The sequence below is a fragment of the Coffea eugenioides genome, chromosome 7, assembly GCF_003713205.1.
Source record: "Coffea eugenioides isolate CCC68of chromosome 7, Ceug_1.0, whole genome shotgun sequence".
Taxonomy (NCBI): Eukaryota; Viridiplantae; Streptophyta; class Magnoliopsida; order Gentianales; family Rubiaceae; genus Coffea; species Coffea eugenioides.
The window spans coordinates 15,567,806-15,576,590 of record NC_040041.1 but is presented as its reverse complement, the minus strand read 5'-3'; positions in this window follow the sequence as shown (position 1 = coordinate 15,576,590).

The following is an 8,785-nucleotide window of genomic DNA, read 5'->3' as shown; positions in this document are numbered from 1 at the left end:
CCATAAATAATGTTTAAATTTTTTAACAGTCTTACAGATGGGAAATACAACATCAAACTCCTTTTTCTATGAATTAATCTATATCAACCTCAAAGTTAAAAAAAAAAAACATATTGAGCCGTGTAAAGTAAACAAATCATGGGATTCAATGAACTTGATTTATGAAATCTTGATAAATGAAACTAGAGAAGTGGGATAGGCATAACTAGGGATGGCAATTGCGGTCACCCGCCCCGCAGGGGGCTAATGGGGAGGGGGTTGGGGAGGGGGCGGGGGGAATTTCCCCTCCCCCCCTCCCCCGCTTAGAAACGGGGCGGGCCCCGCCACCCGCTTTAAAAAAATAAATATATAAAATATATATAATTATATATATAATATATAATTTAATTAGTTACAAACTTATGATAATGATATTATTAGTTATATGTATTATATAATGTCTATTAGTATATATAATATAATTGATATTATTAATTATATTAATAATTATATATGTGTACTAATACAAATTATTAATTGGTTATACTAAATTTACTAATACATTTATATTAAATCTCTAATTACACTTAATACAATAACATTTTTTTCTTAAAAAAAGCACAAGCACAATAATGATTTAGTGATTGTATTTGTGCCAAAAGTGAAAACTTGACTACTTTAGTTATATTTATTTCATCATGTTGGATTGTATTCAAATAATTTTTATTTGATTATTTTTATAAGTTTCAATTGTAAAATTACAATGAATAATAATTTGATGATGTGTTGATATTTTAGTACTTGATTATTTGCTAAAATTTAACCATAATAAAATGATATAACAAATTTTAATTAGCCCTGCGGGGGCACCCGCGAGGGAAGCGGGCGGGGCGGGGGGAGCGGGGGACGGGGGATGGGGCAGGGGCGGGGGGAGTTTGTAGGCAGGGGGGCAGGGGATGGGGGAGGGGTCCCCTGCCCCAACCCCGCCCCGTTGCCATCCCCAGGCATAACCAAAAAAAAAAAATGTTGAGCCCTGTAAAGTAAACAAAATACAGGGTTCCATGAGTTTGATTTATGAAATCTTGATAAATGAAACTAGAGAAGAGGGATAGACATAACCAAAAAATAATAATAATAAATAAATGTTGTTTAATTTCTCTATCTGTATTAGATGCTCAAATTTTAGATTCAAAAATTGAAACAGCAATTATCTTGAAGGCTTGACAATGACAGGGAGGATATAATCACCTTTTGGTGTGTGTGTGTGTGTGTCACTATATATATATATATATATATATATATTAAGGTTATTGCCTACTACAATGTATTCACACTAATAAATTTCTACTATGTATTCACACCAAAAACCAAAATATTTTAAAATCTAATACTAAATTGATCTTAAATTTGAGAGATTGATTGAGCTTTAAACCAATACAAAAAGGGTTAAACTGCTTAAGTTTGTTGTAAGTTTGCTCTAATTTTTTTTTTCCCACCTACACATATATGACTTAACTATGTGTGGGTCCAAAACTAACTAAAAATATCCATATAGAAAAACTTGTCCAAAAAAACCAAGTTAAAGATCAAGTAATTGTCATTTGAGGACAATGGTAAAGTTGCTAATAAAAAACTATTGAACACCAAACTGTCATTAAATTTGAAGAAGGAATGGACACTTGTCAATCATACAAACCATCAAAGGCTTTTGCTCTACATTTAGTTAGATAATTGAAATTAGGGGTAATTACAATTCATCCCTTAAGATGTAACCTGATTTCACTTTACTCCCTAATCTTTATTTTTTGTCACTTCACCACCTGAGGGATAAAACTACTCTATCATGCTAGGTTTTTATTTTTTTCTATTTTCTTCTTTCTTTTCCCAAATAATCATTACCAATGGTGCAATTTTGAGCACTCCAATTATGGTGGTATAGTATCACATGAGAGAAGTAGTTTTATCAGGGAATATACTAATATTTAATTACTTTAGGATAAATGGTAAAGAAAATATTATGACAAGCAAAAATCTATTTGAGGAAAAGAGAATAAAAGGATGTTAAATTAATCACATGTGAAGGTGATTGCAAAAATATGAGTAACCTATTTTGAATTGTATAATTATAAGGATATGTAATAAACATTTTTGCCTTTAATTTCTTAGATTGAAAAAATTGATGAAACTAATTAGCATGTAATTTTTTGTAATTGACAAATTATATGGAAGAGAGACAAACTAATATAGATACTATACAAATATATATATAGGCACACACACACACACACATACACACATACATACATATACAATAGTAGAACATATGTGTGTGTGTGTGTGTGTAAAATAGTAGAACATAAAATCAATTAGAATTTCATTCTTTGGGCCAATACAAATTTTAGAAAATAAAACTACTGGATAGAGAAATTCTTTTATTAGCTCAAAAATAGGAATTTGAAAAAAGAAAAATAATTTAAATAGAAATGAAAAGAGATAAGTCAAAAGAAAAACAAATTTCACCATAATAGAAGGGTAGTTGACAATAAAAAAGGGCTAGGGGGTAAACTAAAAATTAAAATGTATGTTAAGAAATAAATTGTAATCATTCATTAAAATTAAACTATCCGGTCAAAGTAACCAAACCAAAACCAACAAATTGTCGATAGGGCACAACGGCATGATTACAAATATAAAGCAGTGGAACTCCAGAATCCTCACTAAATATGGGAGCAAATGAGCATGTGTCAGCCACATGAACTCTCCAAAGTATTAGCGTAACCACTAATACATACATACATATATCCAACTACTATCTAAAAATTTAAGACTACCCTCACCAAAAAATGTCACGTGGACAACTTAAACTGACTTGGCATTCTTTGATTGATTTGTTGTTTTAACACTACTTTCACTAACAATTGTCATCTGTAATTGACCACTTGACATGTGTGTTTTGGTATATGTTTAACCATGGACGGTTGGATTGGGTGGTACCGGGGGAGGGAGTGTAAGTGAGAGGTCTCGAGTTCGAGTCCTCCTACTTACACTAAAAAAAAAACCATGGAGGGTTGGTTTAGGAATATGAGTGCTTGGTTGAAATCAGTGATGCATATGGTACAAATACATACAGTTTTTAGTAATTTTTGTATGGACACATTTAACCCTTACATTAATTTATCACTCATTTAACCGTTTCAATTTCAATTAAATGAGCCAGAAAATTGGGAAGGCACTCAGACAGCTATCTCACTCTTACAATATGAGTTGAAGCCTTAATTGCCTGCAATCTTCAGTTTGGGTCTTTTTGATTTCTTCGGTTTCAGATTCTTTTGTTGTTCCTCAGTGTTTGGTTTTAGATGAAAAGCATAACCTCGATAAGGCTTTGGAAACTTTTAGGCACAGGTTTCTTTCTCGGAGAAAAAGTGCTCACAACTAGTATTAATCAACTGGTGCTCACGGTGCTCTTTGGTAAGGGAATTTTCTATTTGTTTTAGTTGTTTTATTTGCATCCACAACACAAAATAAATGTTGCATGGATAGAAAATCACCAATAATTTGATTAATTTTTCCCTTTTTATTGCATTTGGATAGAAGGGTGTAACAATATGGAAGGGAACATTGCCCTATAATATTATGATCTATTACCCTATCACTTTAATGTCATATATGAATGGCCTACATTTTGACTTGAGCTAACTTGAATTTGCTTCTCTAAATACATGTTCCACTTAAAGTTTAACTACCATAGACTGGCTTTTTTTTTTTTTTAACTTTGCTTGGTTTGTTGTTGATGATTGAATGGTAGTTTATTTCTCATCTATTAGAAATATAACTAAAAGTTTAAAAACACAACTCATTCCATAACCAATTTCAAAACTACAAATGCATCATCCTTCGGTGGGCCACTGGCTATGCTAGTCCATGCTAGTCACAAATATATATATACATACATACATACATACACACGTATATATATATAGGCGTATGTACAATTAAATTGTGAATAGGGTATAAACAATGTCTGTTATTGGATGCCATTACTTTTAATTATTCTAATAAACTAAGATCAATTGAAACGTCTATACATACATATATATAGAAAGCACTTTCGTGGGTAGTCTTTCACAAATTTCATCTGCCTCATCCAAGGGTAGTTTAATAATTTGGAGTGCTGGCAGCACACTATTTTTTTGGTTGGTGCAATGGCTGGCTGCATTCTTGCTTGTTCATTTATTTTTTTGGCCTTTAGCTATTGTTTGGAAAATTCCAATTGTAACCTCCATGTTGCTTACTTCAAGAATGGTTTAAATTGCAATAGTTACAAATTAATGTGCATCGGTCCTTTAAGTTGCCCGAATAGCTGTTATGGTTGTAACCGGCTATTTGTTCCTCCTTCATCTTAGTTTATAACTTTATCTATCTTCTTTTATTTTATCTAGTTTTTCCTCTTCTTACCCTATGTTTCTTCTTATTGAAGGTCTGCAATTCTTTCTTGTTCTCTTTCTTATTTGTATACCTTATGTTCTTGATTCATAATAATTTTTGCTTTAGTGATGTGATATTGTAAGTAGTAATTTGCAGAGATATAATATTATCTTTTAGTAATTTTTTTTTTGAGCTGATAGCAATTGGCATTGGTCTAAGATGAAAATTACCTTATTTACTGTACCTTATATATCAGTAGATTTTTATTTGATAAATTATACTTTACTCTTACATCTTTAGCTCCTTCGTTAAGATCTTATATTCCTTCAATTTCTCTTATTTTAATATAAGTGGATTGATTATGACTTTCTGCTTTTATTGATAGGGTTGGGATAAAATATTACAAAAGAATAACATTTGCAAGATCAATTCGCCTCATATTCAGTTAGAATTTCATGATAGCAAATGGAAGTTGTCTCGAATTGTTTGTGGAGGATCAATTTCTTTGTAGCATGCTGAATTTATTATTGTACTGAAATTTCATAATCCTTTAGTAACAAAGGAAAGTACTGCAAAATATGGTTTGATTTTGTTTCTAATAATTATAATTGCAATGACGAAACTGATTCAAATTTTTGTCAATGTTTGCTCGTAAATTTTGTGAAAATTCCTACTAACTTATGATTATGTGATTAAATGACCATTTGGTTACTTTTCTCCACTAAACAAAATTAATGTGTTTGATTCTATTTGTGCATTTAAAAACACTATACTTTCTCATTTTTTACCAATATTGATAGTATTTTTTACTCTTAATCTTATGATGCTAACAAATTAACACACAGGTACTCATTCCTGCGGCATTGCGCAGGCTTTTCCCCGTAGTCTTTTATTTATAGCTCATTTGATTGCGAGCTTAAAATTGATATAGTATTAATCTTATATACATTTGTAATGTAATTACATATAAAGAGCATCTTAAGTGTTCAAAGGATAATTAAACCATATTAAAATATGATTTTTGAATAAAATAAGTAATCGAATATAGTAAAAGGAAAAACACAAACAAATTGAAAAAGTAGCACAAAATAAGTATCTCCAAGGTTGAAAAGGTGAATATAAAATGGGCAAGAACTTTTTTAAACAAATCAAGCAAAAGTGCCTATAGATTTAACTTGAGTATAAAGAATAAAGCAGATGAACACTATAGATGGAAAAATTGCTTCTTTATGGGCAAGAACTTTTTTAAACAAATCAAGCAAAAGTGCTTATAGATTTAACACCAAAGTCAAAAGAGTATAAAGAATAAAGCAGATGAACACCATAGATGGAAAATTGCTTCTTATAGATTTAAGGATAATACAAAAGTGAAAAAAGGAACACTAATAGTGAAATACATCAAGCTATATATGGAATTGCATGGATAGGTGTAGAAAACCCTATTAATAGGTCAAAGAGGTACTTGGAAGCACCATAATATTATCTTCTTTTGTTATAAGACAAAATTCCTATGCACGAAATTAATTTGCTATCATTGCATTACTCTAGTAGAAAAAATTATTTTTCCAGAGAAGTGCTCAGTGCCAATTTTTTCATTTTGTTAAACAATAGTTATTTTTTTAGAGAAGTGCTTAGTGCCAATTTTTTTTCATTTTGTCAAACAATAGAGTTCCCATAAAAGCAAGAAAACTTACTGAGCACTGTGGTGAATTTTATTATAGTGTGCAAAAGAAAAATTTATCATGGAAAATTTATTATTTGACGAAAAAAGAAAAATAAAATTGTGCAATTTTTCTCAGAAATTCTTTTATTTCTTATTTTAAATAAAATTTTATTTACGTATACTTTATCCTATATGTATTCACTTAAAATTTTTAATTTCTTTTAACACCCGCAATAGTCTTTTCATTGGTCAATAATAATGTATTGTAAACTTGGTGAATAAAATCAATAATCCAATTAAAGGACAAAACCCAATCAAATTGAAAAAAAAGCACAAAATCAGCATTTCCAATGTTGAAAAAGCAAATATAAAATGGGCAAGAATTTTCTAAACAAATTGAGAATATAAGTGCTTATAGATTTGATGACAAACTTAAAAGAATATAATGAGCAAGACAGACGAATACCATAAATGGAAAGGTACTTTTTACCGATTTAAGGATAATAAAAAAGTCAAAAAGAAACACTGAAAGTGAAAAACATGAAGCTGCTTTTAGAATTGAATGGATAGGTGTAAAAACTCTAATAATAGGAGAAAGAGGCACCTAGAAAAACCATAGTATCTTTTTTTTTCTTTTGTTGTAAAACAAAATTCCCATAGAATAACTTAAATTTGCTGTCATTGCATCCCTTTATTAAAATGAAAAAAAAAAGAGTTTATTTATTTTTTAGAAACGTGCTTAGTGCCAATTTTTAGATTTTGTCAAACAATAGAATTTTGTTGTTCTCACAAAAGCAAGAAAACTTGTTGAGCACTATGGTGAATTTTATTACAATGTGCACAAGATAAAATTGCCATGAAAATCTTATTATTTGCCAAAAGAGGAAAAATGAAGTTGGGGAATTTTTCTCAACTTTTTTTTTGTAAATGATAAATTTATTTAGATATGCTTTATCCTATATGCATCCATATAAAATTTTTAATTTTCTTTTAGCACTTGTAAAAGTCTTTGTTATTCAATCATCAATCGCATTAGTACACTAGGTAAACTTGTAAATTTGAGAGTATTGTATGTGTCCAAATTTTAAGGCAACTAATTCATTTCCAAAATATAGATGATTGACTTTGTTCTCAGTAAAAGGGACCATATTTATGCACATCCCAAGATATGGGACCAAACTTGCAGTTCTTTCTTGATATCCATTTTAAGGATCTATGGGTTTTGTATGAAAAAGCCAATTCTTAGTGCTGATTACATGAATGGGATGAATAATGACCCCATAAAGATGATAACATTTGTAGAATTGTCTTCACAAAAATATCTTTTTCCCTATTGAGTAAGCATCAACAATGTCTTCAATCACAGATTATGCTGATGCAGTTTGTTTATAGAAGTTTTAAATTGGATCTTGCAGCAAACTTGCTACAAAGACAGCTATCGTTGAGGTTAGAACTACAATTTAAACAACCTCAAGATCGTTATTGCTTGGTTTACATTTTAATTTCAAGAAAATTTCGACCATCTCCCCTTCTTATCAAATCACCCAAAAAAAAAAAAAAAATTCTGAACTTACAATTCGGTATGATGCAAAAATTCTTCTCTGAAAGATACTTCTATACTTTGAGGGCTTAAAAATTATAATTACTCTTTTAAGGTAAGCATAATTATCAATGATGGATGAGGGGATATGTTGCCTTTGGAAAGCTGATCTGCAATTTAATCTTTACATAGTGATTTTGGTCGGTGCTTTTGGGAAGCTGATCTACAAGCTAGCATACATTTAATTGTAGTTCTCATGAGTTCTCATTTCCTACATCTTAAGCTATGGCTTGGAAGCCAAGTTCTTCGTCTTAAATTTTGTTTCGGTTAACAAAAACTAGTAGAAATTCATGCCAAACCCCTTACTTTTACCAAGTGGAATTCAATCACACACACATACAGAGAGGGGGCAAAAAAAAAAAAAATAGTTATGGTACAGATTAAAAGATTAATTGTAGTTTACATTTGAGAGAGGCTGTAGCTCGAATCCTATGAAGTTGTATGAAACAAATTTTATAGCATGCAAAAAAAAAAAAAAAAAGTCCAGTACTATAAGTTGCCTAGAGACATACCAAAATAGGTCTAAAATATGCAAAATGGATTTTTCTAGAGCTATTAAAAATTTCGTGTATTCTTCAGATTTCAAATAAAATATTCGTCAGATATTAACCGTAATTTCCCGTTGGGAATACTTTCACTATTTCTAATTTTGTCTAAGAATGTCAACAGATTCCCACTCAAATCCAATTTTAGGACTTGCACGCCAAAATATGAAAACCTAGCCAACAATGGTTCAACTACAATTTCAAATTGGAAGATTGTTCGACGGTTTAGCAATGCATTTTTGTTAATTTGTTTGTATTGTTGATTTCAATCTAATTTTGTATTGTTTGTCATTTAATTATTTTTCTGCCATTAGTACAGATGGTTTATTGCAATGAAAATTGATATTGTTTCTATTAGAGAGAGAAGAGAGAGAGTTTTTTAGCATGAACCTGGCCTTAAGTCCGTTCACAATCTTTTGCTACAACAAAAGTATAACCTTTTTTCAAATAATTTTGTTTTCCCACACTTACTTTCCGTTATAACTAACGTTCAGTGACCTCTCTCGTAATGCCCACGCATAAGGTTTGCTTTCGATTCTAAACCAAGGTTAATACAAATTCCTAAGAGATGTG